The sequence below is a fragment of the Electrophorus electricus genome, chromosome 18 (assembly GCF_041902795.1).
Source record: "Electrophorus electricus isolate QZ-2024a chromosome 18, ASM4190279v1, whole genome shotgun sequence".
In the NCBI taxonomy this organism is placed as follows: Eukaryota; Metazoa; Chordata; class Actinopteri; order Gymnotiformes; family Gymnotidae; genus Electrophorus; species Electrophorus electricus.
This window is the reverse complement of record NC_137514.1, coordinates 3,454,507-3,465,896: the sequence shown is the minus strand read 5'-3', so window position 1 is coordinate 3,465,896 and position 11,390 is coordinate 3,454,507. Positions and strand designations below refer to the sequence as shown.

General features: G+C 39.9%; 1 long non-coding RNA gene and 1 pseudogene across 11 annotated transcripts in view; both read left to right on the top strand.

The window, feature by feature from the left end:
* Window positions 1–11,390, top strand: part of LOC118242660 (B-cell receptor CD22-like) — a 127,915-nt pseudogene that overhangs the window by 24,918 nt on the left and 91,607 nt on the right. The gene's annotated exons all lie outside the window — the stretch shown is intronic.
* LOC145651944 (uncharacterized) lies at window positions 244–9,900 on the top strand. 10 transcript variants are annotated; one of them, XR_014118102.1, is made up of 9 exons: window positions 244–468; window positions 1,113–1,302; window positions 2,229–2,297; window positions 2,391–2,613; window positions 3,107–3,217; window positions 4,997–5,477; window positions 5,678–7,657; window positions 8,026–8,072; window positions 8,485–9,900. It is a non-coding gene; the product is annotated as an uncharacterized LOC145651944 (long non-coding RNA). The 10 variants fall into 10 exon arrangements; XR_014118099.1 differs by having other exon boundaries at window positions 915–1,302; XR_014118097.1 differs by having other exon boundaries at window positions 902–1,302.

Here is an 11,390-nt window from a genome sequence, read left to right as displayed (position 1 = left end):
ATAAATGCACATGATAAAATTAGTGTTGTATAATGGATGCTAGAATAGGGTCGGGCAACCAGACTGTGAATGAATGTTTGTGTGAGCAGAAGTTCAAGCCATTATTGACTAAAACAGAAACGTGGACTTGGTAAAAAGTCACAGCACAGAATGAAAAACATAGCACCTGCCCACACACACACTTTGAACAACATGAGAAGAGACCCAAAAACTCTAGCCTACTAGCTGGGGCAGGAAGAAAAACTGAGTGGCTTGTTTGGTTCCACACAAACTCAAGGTCTGCTGGCTAGGGCTGATGTTTAATTCTTTTCCACCTGAACTATTATAATTGAACAGCACAAGAAGGCAAAGTAAGCACTTTTTTTTTTAACCTTTTTTTGTTGTCTTGGAATTTTCATCTAAGTTTGGACTGACAAAGTGCAAAAGACAGCATGAGCATTACAGCAACGAGTCTGATGCTTCTTGGTGGTGAGTTCCTTGGTTTTTTATCTTTCACCGTTAAAATCTTAAAGCTTAAAATCTTAGAATTCAAACCATTTGCTGACCACTCATGGCTTTGTTCTCTGTGTGTAATTATGACAACATCATTTGAGCTTTTCATGTGTTTATTTGTTTAAGTTTTTCTTGCATATGTACAGGCTTCATCTTCATTTTCTGAGCAAATGAAATCAGAGCTCTTCCATGTCTCTGTCCAAATTATTTTAAAGGTTCTGTTCAAGAAAAGGGACTAAAACAAGCTTCACTATTATGACTAGTGATTATTTATTTTCCGTCTCTCTGTGTCTGATTGTGGGTCTGTGCTACCATCGCACTGTGTCTGATTGTCAACCTCCCTCGCTCTCTGCCTGTGTCTGATTGTGGGCCCATGTTACTGATTGTCTGTGTTTCTTGTCTGTGTGAGTTTTTCACCTCAGTTCTCCACAGTGTGATATCTGGAATCAGAGTGAAAGCACCACTAGGTGGAAATGCTACTGTTCACTGCTCATATGACAGAGGAAGTGAATCTTACCCAAAGTACTTCAGTAAAGGCAGGCGTGAACAAAGGGTGGAGCTCTTGCAAGCAGGTATACAATTTCATCGGCTTATGGAAGGTTTTCTCTGGAGGATGACAGAGAGCAGAGGGAATTCATTGTGACCATCAGGAATGTCAGTGTAGAGGATGCTGGTATGTACTGATGTGGCACTGGCAGGCACTGGAAGTGCTAACAGATGTTCTAACAGAGGTCAACCTTGACGTGGTGCAAGATATGCCAGCCAGTTCAGAAAGCTTCAACACAAACAGTGGTGAGAACTTCCTGCCAGGTCAGTCTCTCTCTCTCTCTCTCTCTCTCTCTCTCTCTCTCTCTCTTTCTCTCTCTCTCTTGCTCTCTCTCTCTCTTGCTCTCTCAAAGTTCAAAGTTCAAAGAGGTTTTATTGTCATTTCAAAACAAAAGTACAACAGACAACATGCTATACAAGTGCAAACAGTCCAATATAGTGCAAAAATGTCATTAAATAAACATTAAATAAACAACAATAAATACAGAATAGGACAAATACAAAATGAGTAGACAGTGCAATTATTTAGTGCAGTACACAGTACTGGGCATATGTAAAACGAGTTGTGCATAGGAATCAATGGCATGCTACCCTGAACATAGCAGTCACCGGTAGCAGCCAGAACAGTTCAGAGTACAGTGCTGGTTTAGTACAGTACTCTAGCAGCACAGTACTCTCAGTACAGTACAGTACTCTCTCTCTATAACAGATGCCTATATTTGATTCAGTTTAATTCTATCAGTGTGGAACTAAACTTCATCTAATGAAATGCTATTGTTATATCCATCCAGGATAATGCATCTGGACATGACTAAAAATGAAAATCTCATGTTGGCCAAAAAAATGTTATTAGCTAGAAAGCTGAATTTCTCTCTATGCTATGGTTTTAGAAAGTGACAGCAGAAACTGGATGTTTCCTGCTCGTGCTTCTTAAAGAGTTAATGAATATCATATGCATAAATACATTTCTTACTGCTTATTATTTTATAAAACATCAGTCTACATTGCTGCTTTTGCTTGCCTAAATTCATACAAGAGTACTGTCCCTGTCTTCAGCCTCAAAGTGTCATTTGAAAGAGCACTTCCCTCTTTGCTTTGAAAAGAAAAATAAGCATGCAGTCATAAGTGTGCAGTTTCCACCTAAAACTGAACTACCACCGAGGCTGAGAATGGTTTTTGTGTGCCTCTAGGCCAGACCACACCATGCTCTTCCATCACAGGGTGGAGAGAGACTGCGGTCACACCTTGGCCTACCACATGTAAGCCTCTGTACTACTCTTTTGCTCCATGGCTTTTCTAGGCTTTCCTGCACTGAAACTCTCCATCCTGCAGTAAGGCTTTCTATCCTGCAGTGAAGCTGTTCATCCTGCAGTGAGGCTGTCTATCCTGCAGTGAAGCTGTCCGTCCTGCAGTGAAGCTGTCCGTCCTGCAGTGAGGATGTCCATCCTGCAGTGAGGCTCTCCATCCTGCAGTGAGGCTCTCCATCCTGCAGTGAAGCTGTCCATTCTGCAGTGAGGCTCCCTGTCCTGCAGTTAGGAACAGAGAGGAGAGGGAGATCACGTCACAGTTACCATGGTGAACCTCAATGCACAGGATGCAGTCCTAATGTTTTAAGAGGAAGGGGCAAACATGCTCACAGATATCAACCTTGATGAGGTGCTGTATGAATCCTCTTCCTGGTCAGTAATATCAATAGGGAATCTAATGCCTGGAGCACTGAGCAGGAATGGGCCAGTCCTCCGTGCGGAAGCTCGTCTGCTGCACGTAATTGCAGCTCAAGAGGGGCTCGTCAATGAGCCAATCATATCAAACAGGAGCTAGATCAGTGAACGCATGATGATTTGAAGAGTGTTTTATAGCAATTATAACATCCACATAACCCATTCAAAAAAGTCATACAAATGCATAACAGTATCTATAGTGCCTTTGAATGCAAGCAAAAAGGTCTGTGTGACCTTATTAAGGTCTATAATGTATAAACTCTGTAACATGTAACTAGGATGTCTGTCCCACTTTAAGACCACCATATCCACATATTCTCCTCCTGCTTGTTTACCAATTGCTGTAGATAATTCTGGATATGTCGGAGGCCTCCTGGCTGCAGGTGTGATTGGGTGTGGGATCGTGAGTGCCATGTTTGTGATGATTGTGATGAAGAACAATGCCAAAAGAGCAATAGGTACTTTATAACACACACACACACACACACACACACACACACACACACACACACACACACACACACACACACACACACACACTTTTTTGTGCATCATATTTGAATACATTATGATTAAAAGTTTTAAAAACTTGTTTCGAAAGCTTCCAAACAATTTGGGAATAATGCTGAAACCATCAGGGTGAGTGGGCAAGAACTTCCAATATGTGTGTGGGTGTAGGTGTGGGTGTGGGTGTAGGTGTGGGTGTGGGTGTAGGTATGGGTGTAGGGGTGTTTGTATGTGCATTTGTGGGCCTGTGTGCATTTTTGCACATTTTGTGTGCATTCGTGTGTGTCTGTTTTTGTGTGTGTGTTTTGTGTGGGGTTATTACTGTGGTACTACTGAGATTAGGGTCACGTGTGAAATACACAAGTCGCGTGTGGAAATACCCCACAAAGAGTAGTATAATTCAATATAATTAGAAGTATAATTCAATGTGAAAAAGAAAAGCAACAGGTAATATACAGCTTCTTGCTTTCTTTCCTTTGTGTTTACTGACTTTCTCTCTTTCACATGCACGCACGCACACACACACACAGCAGGTGTTCCAGATTGAAATGACAAGAAACACTTAAACTGCAAATGACTTCTTTCCACTGTTATGCCTTTCTGGTTCTCTATGGCTACAGAAAGAAAGAGTTTAAGTTAAAAGAAAAAAACTTGTAGTATTTCAACCAATAGCATTTCAGAGGGTACCATTTACCATATCGTCTGAAAGCCTCTGACCAATTCAGTTCAGTAGTGTGCAGTTCTGATTTAGAACATGCATCAATGTGTCACAATTCGGTTGGCACCCAGCCAATAGAACACGCACACATACACACATGTGCACATATACACACACACAGACATGCACACACACATACACACATGTGCACATATACACACACACACACACACACACACACACACACACATGTACACACACAAATACACACATGTGCGCATACACACACACACACACACACACACACACACGTGCACACGTACACATGCAACATGTGCACAAGCACCCCATAGATCTGGAGATGGAATAAGCTTTACTTTTTATACCTTTATTCCATCATTACTTTTATTGGTTTGTGTGAAAGTCCCTCCCCAGGATAGAAGAGCCAGAAAACCAGAATAATGATCATTTTGGAAACTTAAGACTTATGACTTCAGGCCTTGTGAGAAATAACTGCATATGTGGGGTCGAGTCACCAAGTGCAGAAAAGAGCATGAAGTATACATAAATAAACTAGATTAAACAGTTTTGTGTCGCCGACCTATTCAGTGTGAATAGACTGGTTGCATGTGTGTACCTGTGAAATCTGCATTTAAGTAGGTTGCCATTTATTTAAAAGAAGTCTTTAACAGAATATGCCACTACCTTGAAGGTTCCCAAACTCACTCCCTCACTGTGATCCCCTGCTGTGTCTCTGTGCTGTTTTAGCCTGTGTATGAACATCATATGTAATCTGAAAAAAGGGATGCAGAACAAAACAAACTGATAACCATGCAAATCATTTTAGACCTGGGAAATCTGCACTTCAGAGTCAGAAAAAGAAGCAGGTGTCTCACTCAGTCTTTTGGGTTAGGACTGAACCACACCTACACAGTCTGGGGAAGTGAAAAGAGACAGCAGATAATAAAAATATCAGTAAATAAACATCTGGAAATATACATCAAAATAATCAACAGTATTAGCAGTAACAAAATAAGGCTTTGCTTACATAGATGTTTGTCATATATCTCAGTGACAGGAGAGTCCACCAATGAAGTGACAGCATTCAGGAGGAGGAGTCAGGATCAAACGCAAATATGAGGAAGGACATGAAACAAACAACAAATATTTCTGCAATAATGGAAGTATCCTTTGTTAGATTCCTTTAAAAAATTCATACATATAGTTGTTCATTTGTTTTTCTTTTGTACTCTGATATCAGACAGCTTTAACTAATGCCATTAAATTTGTTAGTTATTTGAAAATATTTTACTATAAGATTTTACAGTTGATTTGACATGTTTCTGCTGCCTCTCTGTCATGAAAAAGGGAAATTCATCTTCACTTTTTGTTTAATAATCAGATGAAGACACAGCCCAGGCAGAGACAGTGTTGCGGTGTGAGCTACAGGAACTCTGATATCTGTTTACAGTGGAGAGGAGTTGGTTTGGATATCTGTGATCTTGAACTAAGAATGAAGATCCTGTTCATCTTCACCCTCTACCTGGTCTCAGGTAATGAAATGCAATTCTACATCATCGACACTGTCCAAACGGTAAGAAGTTCTTTGTCCATGGGTTATTAGCACAGGAATGTTGTTACAGTTTGAATTCACCTGCACAGTAGTGTTCTCGTTGTGATTACAAATGTCACAACCGAGCTTTCGTGAACATGCTATGACGTCACTCAGACGGATGTTTGTCATGTATTTCAGTGACAGGAGAGTCCACCAATGAAGTGACAGCATATTATGGAGGAGGAGTCAAAATCAAATGCAAATATGAGGAAGGATATAAAACAAACATGAAATATTTCTGCAGGAAAGTAAACCATTTGCTGACCAAATTAAAACAGGAGCCAAACACACATGGGTGCATGAAGGCAGATTCTCTCTGTATGATAATACCAGTGCTAAAGTCTTCTGGGTGGTAATGAGAAACCTCACTGTAGGGGATTCTGGAACCTACCAGTGTGCAGTGGATATAGAGAGATGAATAGACACGTACACACCAGTGAAACTGAAGGAAGGTGAGTTGCAGGCAGTGGCCAGGTCAGGATTCAAACCCAGGACACTAGAGCAGTGAGTCTTATTTCAGACTCTTTCTTTCAGGAGGCTAAATATTCTGCCCATAACATCAATGCAACATAATTGTAAAACAATGTGTATATAGGAAAGTGAATATCATATTAATAGTGCTTTAAATGAAGAACAGAAATGCCTGTATTAGCATATTTTTCACCATATGCAAGATGGTTTATTCTGCAGAATTCACTTTCTTAGAGAACAGCGGTCAGTATATTTAAGAAAATGTGGGATTTGTTTTTTTGACTGAGCTATTTAATGTACACACATGAAGTATGCTTGAGTATGAGATAGACTACACATGTACAGCTGGTTACAACATTCATTATTATCATTAGTTACACGTATATAGTGCATTTCTCATACCCAAGGACACTGTCACAGCACAGCCCCCTCCTCCTTGTTGGTGTGTGTGTGTGTTTCTTCGTTGCCATGCCCCTCCCTTGTTACACGGTTCATGTCACTCCTGTCTCTTGTTATCATCCTTGTAAATGTGTGTATTTAAGGTCTTGTTTTAAATTATCATCCTTTTTCAGTGTTTGACCCCATGTGCCTTGCGCTTTCAGCTGATATATGCCATTTAACGCTTGTCGTGTTCTGTGTTGCTCATGATCAGTGCTGTTTCTCCTGTTTTGTTTTGTTTTTTTTCGTTTTGTTTGTTTCACTTATTAAACTTGTGTGTCCGTTAAGATGATGACTTGCGCCCTCTGCATTGTCCCATCGTCGCACACACTTTACAATCAACATTCTGCTTTTACACCCAATCAGCACCTACACTGGTGAGAAGCAGCATCCAATCACGCACAGTGTACTCTCAAGCAAAAACCAATGCCCCCTTGGGGACTGCTTTGGGCACAGGGAACAGGAGGATAACACTTTTTTTTTTCCTTTGCAACTGAATGTTTAACCATTAATCTCTTCATCTCAATTAACAGAACCACAAGTGCCAGCACCTTCAGCATCTTCATCATCCTCATCGAACACAACTGCACACACAACATCTAAAACCACAGTGACCACCTCTGATACAAGAAACACAAGTATAAGTGTCAAATAATGTTCCTTTTGTGACTGTCACCAATCATAATCACAATACCAATCACATCATGGACTCAGATAATGTAATTCCTGTGTTTTTCTATTTATCCAAAGATTCCAATTTCAACCTCAACACCACATTCATCATCACGCATCAGTGCACAGTTCACCAAAAGAACCACATCCTCAGGATACAAACACACATCAGCTTCCTCTCCTGATACATGTGCTAACACACAGTGGACTGTACAGCACAGAGTGAAACTACTCACCTACTGTCAGCTTCATGAGACCTCGATATAATCTGTCACTCTTGTGTTTGTATATCCAGATATTCTGATTTCAGCCTCATCACCACATTTATCATAGATACTGTCAGCTTCATCACACATTTCTGAATGATCAGGATAAACGTTAAATGTTATTGCTTCACTGATTATGACTCTGTTTCCTCTCCAGGATTTCCATCTTCCACTGTGGTCAGTATTGTGTGTGTGATTCTGATTCTGGTGCGGCTTCTGATGGGAACTTCATTCCTCATAGTGACTTTCAGAAAGAGAAGCAAGATGCAGGGTAACATATGCACACACTCTTGTGCACACACTCGCAAATTCACAATAATTTGGAAAATCAGATTCATCAAATAATTTACCACATGGTCAAATGTTTGTACTTTGAGGTTATTCCAAGGTTAAAAGTCATCTGAATGTTTAGACGTGAGTGCCACATATGTCTGTGTTGTAGATTAACCACATGCATTATAGAACAATGCAATCTGATGCACTAGAAATGAGTATGCCTGGGCAAAGCAAATTAAGCAGACAATGCAGGAAAAAGATCAAATGAACTCTTTCACAAGATGTATTGATTTGTTTTTATTTATTTTTTTGTTGTTCTTGTAATGTTTGCTTTCAAAATTGCTTGTCAAAATTCCTTCTCAGCATCATGCAAAGGCCAACCCCTCCAAGACGTCTCACACAACCATTGGGTGAGTCATGACTGCATCACATAGCCATGGGGTGAGTCATGACTGCATCACATAGCCATGCGGTGAATCATGATTGCATCACACAGCCATGGTGTGAGTCATGACTGTATCCCTCAACCATGGAGTGAGGTGTTCACCCATTTCTACAGAGGATTTTTTTCTTACCTTGCATGCACAAAAAAAGATAAAATAAGCTTCCTTCCTATAAACTTGGTAACAGAATGCCTTTAATGGTGAAACACTACATTCTAGCTTTTTGCACATGTTCTCACATGCACAAACACAGACACAGGCACTGCTGTAACACATACAATGAACAAAATATTAGTAAGGCTACTTACTACCTTTTAATACAACTGGCGGACCATAGTTTTTATTGTTATAATTATTGATGTATTGTTTATGCTCTCAGGTTCCACTTGCTGTCTTTGACTATGAGGAGATTAAAGACACCAGACACAATGGAGCTCCTACAGTCTACTCTACTGTCTGTCTACCCACAAACCCCTCTGATCCCTCCAAAACTGTTTATGCTTTAGCTCAACCACTATCATGCTCCCATGATATGGACATTTACTCCACAGCTCAATTACCCACAACTCCTTCTGATTCCTCAGTAGGACACGTTCCACAATTGGCCAGCACATCTGCTGAAGGATTCACTTAGGCAGCAGTGATGTTCCATAAGAGAACTGATAGTTCTGAACATGTCATTACCATGGAGACCTTTAAGAAGGAGAAAAACTCATGTGACTATGCTACTGTCACTCATGACCCAGGAAGTGGTTAGGTTACAGTTGTATGTTTTTACTGAAAATGCATTTATTGATTGTTTATGAAAGTGTATAACTCTCCCTTTGACTCAAGTGTTTTATTTTCTCTAAGTTAAGATGGTGGGAGAGTGGTTGATCCACATTAACAATGGTTTTGTGGCTCTCATAAACAATCACCACCATTGTTTACAGATGAGACATACATTTACAGTTTGGCTTGATATGTTCTTTACACACTGGTTACACACAGGACTTCCATATGGATTGAAGACTAATTTGAAGACAGCAGAAGTTACCCACAACCCTCTATGATTTCTCACATTCTGTTTATGCTACTGCTCTATAACCATCTCTCTCAGGACATTTACTGCATTGCTCGTTTACCCATATTTCTGTCTTGATTGCTCAGCAGTCAGCAGGGACATCTGCTGAAGCTGCAGCTTATGCTACAGTGAAGTTCTATAAGAATGCAGATAGATCTAAAGATGCTGTTACCAAGGAGACCTTTAAGAAAGAAATCACAATGTTTTCATCAGAAGGATCTTTTTATCTAGATTTGTGCAATGTCAACCTGGACAGGTGTCATGTGCTTGTCATTAGTAATAATAACACCTCTTTCAGTTTCTTACATAGACTGTAAATTGTTGTTAGAAATCTGAAAATAGAAAGCATAAAAAAACAAAAAAAAAGCAAGGCTTCTGCATACTTCATTTTAATGTGTACAAAGTTAACTAATATGAGCAGTCTAACACATAGAAGAATAATGATAGGAATGCACTAATATAAATTTTTTGGTCCTGGTCAGATATTCACATTAACATGCTTAATGCAAAGCTCATACAAAAAAAAAAACCTTTACAAAATTACATTTAAACACTAATGCATAATTGTTTATCTTGCTTTGTCCTCTAGATAGCAGTACAGACTTGGTGTCAAGTGTACGCTGTCTCATCACTTTATACATATATATACATTCCTTTATATATGTATGTGTTCCCCCTTTGTATATAAAAATGCAGCATAATAACTTAATATTGCAAACCAATAAAAATATACTGGGAGGCAAAAGTTGTTGAAATGTTTGAACATTTTTCCCCCTTGTTGCGTTTGCACACACACACACACACACACACACACACACACACACACACACACACACACACACACACACACACACACACCTTTTCTCAATTCAGTCTGACCTTGACCAGGTCTTAAAGAATAGCTCTTTCTGGAACAAGACTGGTAGCTTGTAGTTGGAGCTGTACATAAATCAAGTTATTAAGGTGTGAGGTTAGATATGTACATGTAACAGTGAATGAACTGGAAAAGAACTGAAACAGAAGGAAACATACACAAGTGTGATAATTGCTGGTTAACCTTATCAAGTAAGAGGGACTTGGAGAAAGCAGTGAAATAAGTCAGGAAGCATCTTTAGCCCATGAAGCCAAAACATCTGTTTGTTCACTTATATGTTATGAACTCATTGGAGATCACTCCTTTCGCGACTTGGCTCAGATGCAATTATTTTATCCCACTTGGACATGCAGATTTCTTTCTCTCTCTCTCTCTCTCTCTCTCTCTCTCTCTCTCTCTCTCTCTCTCTCTCTCTCTCTCTCTATGTCTGTCTGTGGGTCAAAAAAGGAAGTTGTCATCCTATCATGAACTACTTAATAAGTGGGTGAAACACACTCCTACACATTGTGCTTAAACACTAAAATGGCCTTTATATTTTTGGAAAGTCCATTTAGGAACGTTGTCAAGGCTGTGGAGCAGAATAGAGGATGCTCTGACATCATAGTGGCCATGTGACCACTTCCTCATCAGAAAATGTTGAGCTTGTTGTTACAGTCTATTACTGTAATAAATGTGACTTTATTTCAGGGTCCACAGTCTACAGTTTCAACCTCATCACCATATTCATCATCACACATCAGTGCACAATTGACCAAACCAACCACATCCTCAGGATCCAAACACACATCAGCTTCCTCTCCTGATACAGGTGGTGACACACAGTGGACTGTACAACATGGAGTAAAACTACTCACATTGTCAGCTTCATCAGACACCTCTGAATGATCAGGATAAAGGTTAAATGTGATTGGTTCACTGATCATGACCGTGTCCTCTCCAGGATTTCCATCTTCCACTGTGATCAGTGTTGTGTCTCTGTTTCTTGTGCTGCTTCTGATGGGATCCTCATTCCTCATTGTGACAAGCATAAGCAAGATGCAAGGTAACACACACACACACACACACACACACACACACACACACACACACTCGTGCACACACTTGGTTTTACACACAGACATGCATGTTTGAAAAGGAGAACATATTTATAGATCTGAATGTTCAGATGTTAGTGCCATTAAATAGGAACAGGGTTCATTTGATGCCAGAGGGTGTAAGAGTGGAATCTGATGCCCCCTGCAGTTTTTCATCTTCACATGTTAATGTAAAAATTCTTTCTCTGCATCATCAAAAGGTCAGTCCCACAAAGATTACTTTCACAACCATGGGGTGAGTCATGACTGTATCA